The following is a 15,014-nucleotide window of genomic DNA, read 5'->3' on the forward strand; positions in this document are numbered from 1 at the left end:
AAGCTTTCTTTGATGAAGAGTCAGTTATCACGTTTGAGTATATTTAACATTTCTGGGCTATTTCCATTAGTTGTTAAATAATTTGCATCTTATAAAACATTTCATTTTACAAAGAACTTTCACCATAACTCCAAGAGACAGGCAAGGTCAAGTCTAAGGTTGTTACCTCGATGTCACAAATGAGGAAACCACACCTACAGAGGTAATGACTTATGGCATGCTGTACAGAGTTGGAAACCCCAGTTCTCTTGACTGTAGGTTAATGCCTTGTTTTTTTTACTACACTTAAAGCTGGTTCTCCTTAGCAGATAACTGAGTTGAGAAGGAACAATTGAGCTTCTGAACAAACTGAACAAGACATTGGTTTCTCCACTCCGTCAAGGAGAGCAGCTCTTCTGGAACCTCCGTCCTCTGTCATTTGTTCAGTGAGTCAGGTTGATGGGAGCCCAATCATCTGTTATAAATGCAAGATTCACCCACATTTACAAGCTGAATAGCGAAGGTGACTTTCTGGAATTTAAGGTAAAGCTTGAATTGAAATTATCTATATTGCACTAATCTGTAATTTTGCTCTGACTACTTCTTGACCACTTAATTCAGAAGCCACCTTTACATTTTAAAAAGAATACTTAAAGAACCTAATAATAGAAAGGGAAACAATTATACCTAGAAATCTAAGCCAAGAAGAGTTATCATCAGCTTTCAGTTTTCTGGTTTCCAAGGCAAGAATGGAAACATAATGGGTTCCCTAACTCTTCTTGTGAAAGGAAGCAAACAATTAGAGAGAAGTGACACCAACTGGAATCTCTCACTTTCACCTTTATGTAAACAACTCTGAACAGCATAACAGTGATCCATGACTTCAATCACAGCTTACAAACTGTTGGAGAGTCCATTCAAGAGGTCTGGGTATAGTTTGAGAATCCGCGCTTTGAAATCGCTCCCAGATGCTTCTGGTAATCAACTAAATTAGGGAACTACTACTACTTTGAGACACTTGTTAGAAATGCAGATTTCTAGCTGTGCCCCAGAGATCCATGTGCCCTGGATTCTTATTTTTCCATCTGGCTTTTGATCAGGGCAGTAAGTAGCTTGTTAGCCAATACTTGGAGTTCTCTAGTGAGGTCAGTAAGACAGGCATTCTTTTTAAAAATTTGTATTAAATGTATTGGGGTGACATTGATTAGTAAAATTACATAGGTTTCAAATGTATAATTCTAAAATGCATCATCTGTATATTGCATTATGTGTTCACCACCCAAAGTCAGTTCTCCTTCCATCACCATATATTTGACCCCCTTTACCCTCTTCTACCTGCCCCGCTTACCCTTTGGTAACCACTAAACTAATGTCTGTGTCTATGAGTTTGTGCTTGTTTGTTTGTGTTGTTCATTTGTTGCTTTCAGTTTTATATCCCACATATGAGTGAAATCATGGTGCTCGACTTTTTCTGTCTGACTTATTTCACTTAGCATGATAATCTCAAGATCCATCCATGTTGTCGCAAATGGCACTATATCATCTTTTCTCATGGCCTAGTAGTATTCCATGTATATACCATATATACCACATCTTCTTTATCCAATCATCTATTGAAAGATACTTTGGTTGTTTCCCTATCTTGTCCACCGTGAATAATGCCGCAATGAACATAGGGGTACATATGAATAAATGCTTGAATTTATTAATGTAAATAAATAGTAATGAATAAATTACTTTATGAATAAATGTTTTCAAGTTTTCTGAATAGATACCCAGAAGAGGGATTGCTGGTTCATATGGTAATTCTATTCTTAATTTTTTGAGGAATCTCCATACTGTTTTTCATAGTGGCTGTACCAATTTACGTTCCCACTACTAGTGTATGAGGGTTCTTTTTTTCCCCACAGCCTCTCCAACACTTGTTATGACTTGTCATGTTGATAATAGGGCAGGTGTTTTTTATAGGAGCAAGGAAGCAGCAGCGATGATGTTTTCATGTGACAGGGATGTGGATTTGTAATCTCATTGAGAGAGAGCATCACTTCTCCTTTTCATGGACGAGCTAGAATGACCAAAAACATGGCCTAGACTTCTCTTATTTAGGTAGCAGTTTTGGTTTTGGTCAGTTTCTCAAGGCATTTACAGCCCAGGGGTTTGACACCACAAGGAAAATGAGAATCACTTCTAACAAAGAAGATTTAGGAGGCGGCTCCTGTCATTTGGCTGCGAACAGAAGGAGTTTAACATGACTTCTATGGTTCTGTGTAGTATTGCAGTTATACGATCCCAATGCGCCTTTCCTTAACCTGCTAAATTCACCAGAGTTATTTAATATTGTGCATCTGAATGCTGACGAGCATTTGAACATTGGAATGAATGTCAGTGTTGGCCATAATAAATATAATTCTAGTGGCTCCTCTGAAACTCTTCACAAGGGCACCCTTTTATTGTCTGCTGTCTCAAAGGCTTACATCTCTTTTTCTGCCGTCAGTTCATAGGATAAAAACATGTGAAATCACTGGGATTTATATAGGCAGATTTGGCAGCTCTTTCATTTTTTACTTGGACTGTCAGATGTAAATCAACGTTACAGTACTCTTTCCAAGAATGTGTTAGAATGTTCATGTATTTCTATTATAATTTTGTTTGTTAGGTGTGATCTGAATTGTTTGGCTTTGTTTTATAACATTCACAATTTGTGGTTATTTAATTGGTTCTCCTTCATTATTCCCTACCCGGTGACTGTCGGATTCTTTTTTTGCTGCTGTGTCTTTACTCCTGCCGAGAATGCCTACCCGCTCCTGCCCATCCTTTAAGACTTAACTCTGGCACCATTTTCTTGATGAAGCCTTTTCTGATATCCCCACTTTATAGCGCTCTTCCTTAAATTTCCTCAAAATTTGTTGCCAAGACCTTATACTTAACATTTTTTTTGGTACATTTTTCTAGTTATTAACCATCTGTACCATTCCATCTAGCACTTTATTCTAAACGGCTCTGTTGGCCAACAGTTCCACATGTGTATGTTATTTTCCCAGTTAGATTCTTCCGCTTTCATGGACAGAGTCCACATTTGATACATCTTTTTTACACCACTCCCTCCCCAATGGTGTGTGCTCATGGCTAGGCACATGTAGATATGCCTTGTTCAGGCTGTTAATAACAAAAAACACCATCGACTGGGTGGCTTAAACAACAACAATTTATTTCTTACAGTTCTAGAGGCTGGGATGCCCGAGATCAAGGTGTCAGCCAATTCAGCGCTCGTGAAGGCCTGCTTGCTGATGAGCAGATGGCTGTCTTTTCATTGGATCCTCACATGGGGCAGAGCAGAGAGAGGAAGCAAGTTTTTTCATGTCTCCTCTTATAAGGGCCCCATCCTTATGGCCAAATTACCTCCCCAAAACAGACCCCATCTCCAAATAAAATCACACTGGGGGTTAGAATTTCAATACATGAATTTTGGGACAACATTAACATTCAGTTTATAGCGAGGTGTTTAGGGCATGATTGATGTTTTACTCTCTAACCACTATTTTGTAAAAGACTTCTACTTGCAAAATCAATTGTAGTCGCAGCAAGGATAGTTTGATTATAAACTCCATGAAGGCAAGAACCATGTATGCTCTATTTATCTCTGTATCTCCAGTGTACACGTTCAACAACTTGAACAGTTGCTGAATTAATTTGTTGAATATCTTTTTTCTTTTGTCTAAACCTGATCTCACCTGACTATGTCCCACATAAGTCTCATGTGTAGAAATGGAAAGCAAGGTATCTATTTCTGGCAAGGTAGAAGCTTCTGGAATTTGGGATGAGCTGGGACCTATACTTTTCTTGCCACTTTTTAAGCTCATCCCTCCCTGTCACATCCCAAAATGAACAAAACAGAAGAGGGAAAGGGGAAGCTCTGATTCTATGGCATTATGGAGGAGGGTATCTTTTTCCTGAAGAAACCCCCAATAAAGCCATTTGGTGTTTTTTTAGACATCGCTAATCATTCTGACTTTCCTACACCCCAGAGAATTTTAAATCCTTTTATGTCTTCCGGTATCCAGGGTCTAACATGAAAAACTCCCATCTACATAGGTTTCATTTACCAGACTAGGTGAAATCAAATTCCTGTTAAGAATGTCCTAAATACTGAGGAAGGAGTCTAATGCAATGAGAACAAAGAAAAGTCATTATATAATCATCTTGCCTTTCAACTTTGGGGAGAGGGAGGCTGGGGAAGCAGAAGCAAACAGACTTTAAAACCTTCCACTCTTGAGTTTTCATATTAGACGTACAGGTTTATTACAGGGAAATATGGGAATGTCCCTTCATCAATCATCAACTACTGAGTCACCCAGGCTTCCATTTCTTCAGTACACATTTCCCACCCAGTCTCAAGAAGTTCAAGAGAACTGCTAAGGTCTGGTGACCCTCCTCTGTTTATTTGACTCATTTTGCTTCCCAACAAAGAGGATTTGGCTGGGTCAGCTTGCCAAGACTCCCTCAGTACAGAGTACCTCATGGGTAGTTAGTCTTTATGGGTCCTGCTCATGTAAGACCATCAGCATGGGCACTGGTCTTCACTGCAGTCCACTGTGAAGAGGGTGGCAGAATTGGCTTCACTTCTATAATAAGTGCATTAGGAAAAGAATAGCAAGAAAAAGCAGGAAAATCGGTTGGGGCTGCTTCCCTTGGAAAGAGTAGCAGCTGCATGAGGCTTCATGGATTGTCCTTTCATACATCCCTTCCAAGACCCACTGGAGGTTTGGGGGCAAAACTGACAGGGCTAAGGATGGCAGGAGGCAGGAGGAGCAGAAACCAATGTGCAGGAAGGAGGCCAGGGAAGACTTTAGACAGAGCTACTTGAAATAGGCCAAGGGGTTATTCAGGGAAGTTATGGGTTTCAGATAAGACAACTAGAAACTGGGAGAGGCTATTTTTCTCTTTATTGGTAAGCAATCCCATTCCACTTTCCTCACCCATTTAGGGGTGATTCATAGATAACTTCATTCCAGGTCAAGGGACCAGAGTTTATGTATTAGAAGGTTATATATCTGTCTCTTGATGTGTCAGTGACTAGTCTCTGTGAGGATTTCAGGCAGTTTTCAATAATGACAAGGATGAGTAGGAAGCTTAAAACCATGACCTATGAGATACTATTAAAAGTCTTGTTTTCAGCTACCTGAAGCCCTCCAATGGAGGGGGAGTAATTAGATTGATTCCATGATACTTCAGAAGGCATTATGAAAACCAGTGGTTGGAAGATGTAGAGAGGCAGATTTGGGCTCAATAAAAGGAATTACTTATAACTGAATCTGTTCAAAGGTTGCTTCATTGCCTCAGGGAACAGTGAGTTCCATAGTCCTAAGAAGTGTTTCAGCAAAGTCTAGGGGCCACTCACTAGGAATGTTGGGAAAGAAATTCTCTTTAAAAAGTAACAATATGAATGACTGATGTGTTCAACTTTGTCTTTGGCTTCTATGGCAAAGGCTTAAGAAATGATGATGACAAGAACAGGGGGAGACCTTCACTGTTTCAGAGCCTCATTTTCTTTCCTTTCAAAATGAGAAGGCTGGGCCACGTACCCTTGAAGTTCAGGTGGTCTCTGGCATTCTGTGCTGATGTTAACAATCCAGGCAATTTCCCATTCCAGTTTTGAGGTCACTTTGCTGAGAGCACATTCAGATGGTATATCAGGTTCTTTAAGTACCTTAATTCTTGTCCTTTGGGAGAAGAAAGGGAGAAAGTTCAGCCTTGGTTCCCATGACCTCACATATCATCTATCAATCAAAGGCCTAGGAGATTTTCTTGGCTGCTTGCCAATTTTCTTGGCCTTTCACATCTTAGCCTTGTCTGTGTGCACTAGGGTCCTCAGTGAAGCCCCAAGAGACATTGTTGCCCAGCACAAGGGAGCTAAAGGCTTTCAAGAAGCAGTTGAGGACTGGCTCTGTTCTAATAGTGCTGGGATTTCAGCTCTGATCATCTGACATGTTCATAAATTGGAATTCATAGGAACTCCTTCCCCAGTCCTAGGATCAAGAGATAGAAATCAGTTAAATCAACTTGTGCCCCCACCAGGTAGGTCCAAGACCACTCTCTTATCTTAAAATCTCAGTGTTGGCAGATAACTGGAACACACCTGTGCTTATTAAGCTTGTTTTTAAAGAGCCTCCCATAAATATTTCAAAAAAATCAAACACAGAAACATAGGATGGGAGATATACAAGTATACATTCCTCATTCACTCATTGATTTCATCAATATTTGAATGCTGACCATGTGCCAGTCATAGAGATAAGTGCTGTATTAGTTTGCTAGGGCTGCCACAACAAAATGCCACATACTGGGTGGCTTAAAGAGCAGGTATTTATTTTCTCACAGTTCTGGAGGCTGGAAGGCCATGAGCAAGGTGCCAGCAGGGTTGGTTTCTTCCGGGGCCTCTTTCCTTGGCTTGCAGACAGCCACCTTCTTGCTTTGTCTTCACATGGTTGCCCTTGGTCTGTGTTTGTTGTCTGTGTCCTAATTTCCTCTTCTTATAAAGACACCAGTCATATTGGATCAGGCCTCACCCAAGTGACCTCATTTTACCTTAATTACTTCTTTAAAGGCCCTATCTTCAAATACCATTAAATTCTGAGCTACTGGAGGGGTAGGACTTCAACATATGAATTTTAGGGAGACATAACTCTGCATATAACAAGCACAAAATTGTGACTTAGTGGCAGATATAATAATAATGAAAATAAGATTTCAGCTAACAGGGAGGTCAATATGATTTCACTGGCTGCCTAATGTTACAGCAATCTCAAGCTACATGACCAGAAATGTGACATAGTATAAGTTCTCTTAATCAGTTTCCATTTAATTCACTTATTGGATTGATGTCTTTTCTTGATTGCCTCTGTAAATTATGTGCACCAGAGCCCACAGCATGCTGAATGCTGTCGGACACTGGGCTATTCTCTAGTGTGCTCAGACATTTGTGTCTTCACCAGGTAGGTCCATGCTCATCAAGACTCTCTTGTGTTTATTCACAAATATGGAAATGTCATTGTAATTATAGAGCTTAATTATAATTGTGTAAATTAATGAAATATGAATGCAAAAAGAGAATCATTTCTATGAGAGGTAAATTGAGTGTTTTAGGAACATTGATAATAGTGAGCCACTAAAAGACTTGGTATCACTGTGTGGGACAAACATGGTCCAAATCTTGGCTATCCCTGCTTTCTTGCCAGTAATTTGGGGCATCTTACTCTACCCCAGCAAAGCATTAACATGATGGTTGAGAGCAAGGACTCAGGAGCCCCTCTACCTGGCTTCACCTCTACTGGTGGTAAGACCCAGGGTAAATGACTCAAACACTCTGGAGCTCAGGTTCCTCATCTCTAAAATGGTCTTTTCACCTATATGATTGAATTGTTATGAGGATTAAATGAACTGATACATGCATAGTTCTTAGAACAGCACCCAATGCATAGTAACTGCTAGATAGGTGTTTGCTATTATCATATGAAACCTGGTTTTCACATCTGTAAAATGAGATAGCATTACCCACATTACACAGGAGTATTTCGTAATTAAATAAAACAATATTAGATTGCATACGTAAAAGCACCTAGAACAACCTCTGGTACAGATTAGATGTTCAGTTCTCTCCATTACCCAGACCTCAACTTAGAATTCAGTTCTGCCCTTTGGGAAGTTTCATAGCTCCTTTTAATACTGTGAATACAGCACCAATCACCCTATATTATGATTTTATATACATATATATATATATATATAATTATATGAATATATATATTCTCTATATATGTATATATGTAAGTGTATATATGTATATGCAAATTCTTAGCTTCTCATGAGGGAGAGGGGCATGTATCAACTTCCATATTACTAGCTCATGATTCAATGACTCAATTCCAGGCATAGGTACAGTACAGATAATGGATATGAATGCATCCTCTTGAGTCAGACAAACATAGGTCCACATCCCAGCCCTGCCTCTTGCTAGCTGTATGTAGGATCTTGGACAGGTTATTTACCCTCTCTTCTAAAACTACCTTCCATGTAGGGCTGATTGAGGAGTGGCCAAAGAAATTGAACATAAAACATAGTGACTTGATCATAACAAGAGCTCAATAAATGTCTGGTAAGAATTTGTAGACATTTATTAATTTTAATTATTATCTTAAGAATGCATAGGTATCAATACTCTAATTCTTTTTATATTTTTATGTTTTAGTTCTTTTATTCCTTTAGATTATGATATGGATGAATATGATTTATGAATTTACTATTTAAGTTTCAATTACTGGCCTCTACTTCTTCCAGAAAGTTAGGAGAAGAGGTAAGAACTGAAATGGGAAGCTCTATCAGTGAAGGGCAGGGTGAGAGAACCTTCCCTATTTTTATTAATAAATAATGAAGAGAGGCCACCCATGGGATAAAGGAACAACCTTTTCTACCATTTCTTTGTTGAAATTGAAGAAACGAAATGAGCACTGACGGAGATGGGTGATGTCACGTTGTCATCTGCCATCCCTGAAATACCACTTCCTCTTCATGGGGGCATGAAGACCCAACACAGAAACACAACTCAGTCACTGAGTGAGGGAGTGTCAGCTCTTCAGATGCTCACTTTTAATGGAAGGGTGTCATTGCCCGACACCAGGTTACCTGCTTTTAGGAGAAAAACAGACATAAGATGAATATATAAGACACCAGCATAACGGTAATTACTTTGCAGACAAATTATCTGAAAGTCCTCATATATTATATGCTCTCCCCATCACTACCATACACATACACTTCAGTTCTTCAAAAATAAATTCTATGTGCCACATTTGTGCTAGGTGTCATTCTAGATGCTGTGGGAAGTCACAGTGGGGCAAATGTAAATATTTCTCTGACATAGTCATGCCGTCAAGACATTTTATGATCCAGTGGTAAGACAGAAGTATTCTAAAGTCATCAATAATCTATAAAACAATGCAAATAAACTAGTAATGAAGAGTAAGCAGAAGGCCATGGGACACTGAGGAGGGAGCAATCTCTACGTGGCACATGTTGTGCTAGGAATTTTACATATTTTATGTTATTTCTTCCACAAAAAAATCAAATGAGGTCCATGTTATTAACTCTTTTACAATTGGTTAAGGTGAATCTCAGAGAGGTTAAGTAATTCTTCCATGTCATATAGTTAACAGTAATCAGGGTGGCATCCAGATTCAAGACTGGATGCCAGAGTCTTGGTAGAGTCCTTTCTACTAGAGGTAGTAGAAGGTAGCTTTTGATTGTGGCTTGGATATATTTCAACAGGTGGGGAAAAAACGCAGATGGAAGGGACATGAAGAAAAGGATTTCAACTCGAGGAAACGATGGCGTGTCATGAGAGAACTTAATAATCATGTTAGAACCCCACCTGTCTCACCTGTCCCATCCATAGCATTTATTCCATCAGACAAATTATACATACTTTCTATGAGACAGGTCCCATACTAGTTACAAGGAGATATAGGTGCATAAGACAAAAATCCATGACTTCGCTAATATGTCATGAGTCAAAATATACCCTGTGAAACGTGCAAACAATAAGTAGTATGATCAATGCCTGATGCATCCCTGGTGTGCTATGAATCATGATTATTTTTCCTAAGAGAGATCAATGGAGACTGAGAAAAAGGCACTGGACTAGAATTTGGAGGATCTGAATTCTAGTCTTGACTCTGCTACTTCCTCACTTTGTGACTTTGGACAAGTCAGGTTCATTCTCTGGGTAGTTTCTTCATGGAAAGAGTGAAGGTTTAGTTTAAATGATTTTAAACATCTTCCAGCTCAAAGCATACACTGAAAAGCTTTGCTAAATTTACTTTGTTCTAGAAGGTTCTACTCTTTCAAGTTTTCTCCTCCATATCATCCCTAAGACAGCTGATGCTCCATCTTAGGAGCATTTATTGCAAACCCTCAACCTATCTCAGAATGAGGGAATATAAAATGAGGAAGGGGAGGGGAACAAAACATAAGCTCTGTCTCTAAGAAGGAAGGTAGAGTTGGACACTGGCTCAAGGCAGTACTGTCTTCCCTGAAGGTCAGCTGACTGTGGCTGGGAAACCCCAGACTGGAAGATCTCTAAGGCCCCTTCAGCTCTGACCATCTGTGTCTCCATGGGTGGAAATGACACTGCAAGCCTGCATTATTCACTCAGCCACCAACTCTGTTTACAAAACATGACTGGTAAATTCTGGATAATTGGCCCCTTCCAAGTAAAATAGAAGTCATCATGTCATTGTGCTTCAGCCCAGTGGAGACAACAAAAAGTGGAAAACAGATTCATTTGAGGCTGAATTGAAGCATTTGGGTCATTTATTACCACTGAATCCTTAATTCTTCCTTTCTGTGTTTATAATATTAGGTTGGTGCAAAAGTAATAAATGTCAACTTATTCTTGGACTGCTAAATATACAAACTAAATAATCTCTTCCCAGGTATTCTGCTGGAAGGCTAGTTCCCTATGAACCCTTGTGTTTTTATGAAGCATTAAAAAGCCCTGCATTCTAATCCTACCTCTGACACTAACTTTCTGTGTCGTCTTAACCAAGCTGCTAGTCTCTTTGTACCTGAATTTTCTCATTGGTAAGATGAGGAAGTTGGGTTCATTAGATTTTTCTAAATTAAATTTACTGGGATGACATTGGTTAATAAAATGGTATAGGTTTCAAGTGTACATTTCTACCGTATTTCCCCAAAAATAAGACCGGGTCTTATATTAAGTTGTGCTCCAAAAGACGCATTAAGGCTTATATTCAGAGGATGTCATCCTGAAAAATCATGCTAGGGCTTATTTTCCGGTTAGGTTTTATTTTCGGGGAAACATGGTATAATACATCATCTATATATCACATTATGTGCTCACCACCCAGAGTCAGTTCTCCTCCTGTCACTATATATTTAACCCCCTTTACCCTCTTCTACCTGCTCCCCTCCCCTCTTACCCTCTGGTAACCACTAAACTATTGTCGGTGTCTCTGAGTTTTGCTTGTTTCTTTGTTTGTCTTGTTCGTTTGTTGCTTTCACTTTTATATCCCACATACGAGTGAAATCATACGGTTCTCGACTTTTTCTGCCAGACTTATTTCGCTTAACATGATCATCTCCAGATCCATCCATGTTGTCACAACTGGCAATATTTCACCTTTTCTTATGGCCGAGTAATATTCCATTGTGTATAGGTACCATATCTTCTTTATTCCAAACATCTATCGAAGGACACTTTGGTGTTTCCATGTCTTGACCACTGTGAATAATGCTGCAGTGAACATAGGGGTACATATATCTTTATGAATAAATGTTTTCAAGTTTTTTGGGTAGATACCCAGAAGAGGGATTGCTGGATCACATGATAATTCTATTCTTAATTTTTTGAGGAACCTCCATACTGTTTTCCATAGTGGCTGTACCAATTTACATTCCCACTAGCAGTTGTATGAGGGTTCCTCTTTCCCCATAGTCTCTCCAACATTTGTTATTACTTGTGTTGTTGATAGTAGCCATTCTAACAGGTGTAAGGTGGTATCTCATTGTACTTTTGACTTGCATTTCCCTAATAGCTAGTGAAGTTGAACATCTTTTCATATATCTATTTGTCATTTGTATGTCTTCTTGGGAGAAGTGTCTTTCAGGTCCTCTGCCCATTTTTTAATTGGATTATTTGTTTTTTTGTTGTTGAGTTGTATGAGTTCTATATACATTTTGGATATTAGCCTCTTATTGGAGGTGTTGCTTGCAAATATCTTCTCCATTTGGTTAGTTGCCTCTTTGCTTCTTGATGTTTTCTTTTGCTGTACAGAAGCTTTTTAGTTTGATGTAGTCCTGTTCATTTTTGTTTTTACTTCCCTTGACTTTGAGGTCAAATTTGTAAAATCCTCAACGTCTATAAGTTTAATACCTATGTTTTCTTCTGTGCAATTTATTATTTCAGGTCTTATGTTTAGGTCTTTGCTCCATTTTGAGTTAATTTCAATGTATGGTGACAAATAGCAGTCTAGTTTCATTTATTGTCATGTGGCTTTCCAATTTTCCTAATACCAATCACTGAAGAGGCTTTCTTTTCTCCATTGTATGTTTTTGGCTCCTTTGTTGAATATTATTTGCCCATATATATGTGGGTTTATTTCTGGGTTCTCAGTTCTTTTCCAGTCTGTGTGTCTGTTTTTCTGTTAATGCCATGCTGTTTTGATTATTGTCACTGTATAGTATAATTTGAAGTCAGGAAGTGTGATATCTCCGGCCTTTTTCTTTTTTCTGAGGATTGCTTTGGCTATTTGAGATCTTTTGTGACTCTATGCAAATCTGGTGATTTTTTTTGTTCTATTTATTTAAAAATGCCATTGATATTTTTATGGGAATTGCATTAAATCTATATATTGCTTTGGGTAATATGGCCATTTTAGCCATGTTGATTCTTCCAATCCATGAACATGGGATATCTTTCCATTTCTTTGTGTCTTCTCCAATTTCTTTTAGCAATCTTTCTCTTATCATTGACACCATATTTTAAAACATCCTCACTCTCAAAAATTTATATAAATAATAATCTGTTTTTCCTAGTGCTTTTATTTATCAGAGCTATATATCATTTGTAATCAGAATTTCTGGTCACAATGAAATACCAAGTGGACCACACTGAGACTGTATAATTCCAGACACCATAGAAGAAATTTGGCTTTTGACATCACCTGGGGAGACTTATCACAGTAAAACTTGTGATTTCTGGAAAGATGTTGAAAGGTTAAAAAGAGCTGGAGGTATCAAATTGCCAAACACATGAACAGGTCTGGGTTTAGATCCTCATTTCACCATTCAGTAGCTATGTGACTTTGGGGAAATTATTTAACCTTTCTGAACCTCATTATTCTCATTTATAAAATGGAGAGAATCACAAATTGTATCTATACTGCCTACCCCACAAGTTCTTTTCCAGGAGTTAAATTAAATAATGCACTTGGAAATTTGTTCAAAACCACAAAACCTGATATAAATGTAAGTTGTTATTCCTAGTATATTCCAATTCCATATATTTTTAGAATGTTTGATTGGAACTGACAAGTTTTCAGACTTAGATTCCACCATCCATACTGTCAGATGTATGAGATGATTTACCCCATCATTGTCGTGTTTTTCTCCCTTATGCACAAAGTGGTTCTTTTTTCAAACTTGTGGTAAAATTCACATAACATAAAATTTACCATTTTATTTTATTTTTAATTAAAGTTTATTGGGGTGACAATTGTTAGTAAAGTTACATAGGTTTCAGGTGTACAGTTCTGTGTTACATCATCTATATATCACATTGTGTGTTCACTCCTCTGATAAGGGGCTAATATCCAAAATATATATAGAAACTCAACAACAAAAAACCCAAACAATCCAATTTAAAAATGGGCAGAGGACCTGAATAGACATTTCTCCAAAGAGGACATACAAATGGCCAATAGATATATGAAAAAATGCTCAACATCACTAACCATCAGAGAAATGCAAATCAAAACCACAATGAGATATCACCTCACCCCAGTCAGAATGGCTATCATCAACAAGACAAATAGTAACAAGTGTTGGAGAGGCTGTGGAGAAAAAGGAACCCTCATACACTGTTGGTGGGAATGCAGACTGGTGCAGCTGCTATGGAAGGCAGTGTGGAGGTTCCTCAAAAACTGACGAATAGAATTACCATATGACCCAGCAATCCCTCTGCTGGGTATCTACCCAAAATATCTGAAAACATTGATCTGTAAAGATGTATGTGCTCCTACATGTGTTCATTGTAGCTTTATTTACAGTGGCCAAAACATGGAAACAACCAGTGTCCTTCGATAGATGATTGGATAAAGAAGATGTGGTATATATACACAATAGAATGCTATTCTGCCATAAGAAAAGATGAAATAATGCCATTTGCAACAACATGGATGGATCTTGAGAGTATTATGATAAGCGAAATAAGTCAAACAGAAAAAGTAAAGAACCATATGATTTCACTGATATGTGGTATATGAAACTGAAAAACGCAAAGGAACAAGACAAACAAATGAAGAAACAAAAACTGATAGACACAGACAATAGTTTAGTGGTTACCAGAGGGTAGATGAGAGTAAAAGGAATCAAATAAATGGTGATGGAAGGAAAACTGACTCTGGGTGGTAAAATTGACCATTTTAACCATCTTAAAGTATACAATTCAGTGGCTTTTTGATATTTTTACAATGTTGTACAACCATTACTACTATCTAGTTCCAGAAAACCCCATAGCCATTAAGCAGTCACTCCCCATTCTGTTTTCCCCTTACCTTTCAGCCCCTGGCAACCACTAAACTGTTTTCTGTCTGCATAGGATTATCTTTTCTGGGCATTCCATGTAAATGGAATCATACAATATGTGGCCTTTGTGTCTGTCTTCTTTCACTTAGCATCATGTCTCCAAGCTTCATCTGTGTTGTAGCACAGATCAATACTTCATTTCCTTTTATGGCTGAATAATATTCTCTTGTATCAATATACCACATGAAGTGATTTTTGGGTTATTGCCTTTTTTGTGACTCTGACCATACACCAAATATATTCTTCTTCCTACACAATTGCATGTAACTATAAGGCATTCGCTGATACCCCCAAGCCAATTAACATATCCCAGATTAAGAAACATTGCTTAAGTAAGAGACCATTCTCTGAAGTAATTCATTCATTTATTCATTATGACCATTCATTCATAATTACTGAGTATAAGGTACTTTTCTATGCTCTGGGGAAAACAAAAGTGATTAAAAAGAAGCAGACAAGAATTTTCTTTACCCACAAAACTTAGTTTGTAGTGGTGGATGGCAAACAGTGAGCAAATAAATCATATGGTTTATAAAAAGGCCGTAATTGCTGTGGGGAAAAACAGAGCCAGAGGAGAGGAGGTACGAATGGCTGAGGAGAAGGCATTACAATTCTAAATAGGGTAGTCAGGGGAAGCTTCACTGAAAAGGTGACCT

At 38.2% G+C, this 15,014-nt stretch overlaps 1 long non-coding RNA gene across 1 annotated transcript in view; it reads left to right on the top strand.

Moving 5' to 3' along the window:
- The first annotated feature begins 312 nt into the window (after positions 1-312).
- Positions 313-15,014, top strand: part of LOC148754981 (uncharacterized) — a 159,459-nt gene continuing 144,757 nt past the window's right edge. Inside the window, exon 1 of the long non-coding RNA XR_016019284.1 lies at positions 313-522. This is a non-coding gene — a long non-coding RNA (uncharacterized LOC148754981). The remainder of the gene's footprint in view (positions 523-15,014) is intronic.

This window comes from Rhinolophus sinicus, chromosome 16 (assembly GCF_057876585.1).
Source record: "Rhinolophus sinicus isolate RSI-liver-muscle chromosome 16, RSI-T2T, whole genome shotgun sequence".
Classification (NCBI taxonomy): Eukaryota; Metazoa; Chordata; class Mammalia; order Chiroptera; family Rhinolophidae; genus Rhinolophus; species Rhinolophus sinicus.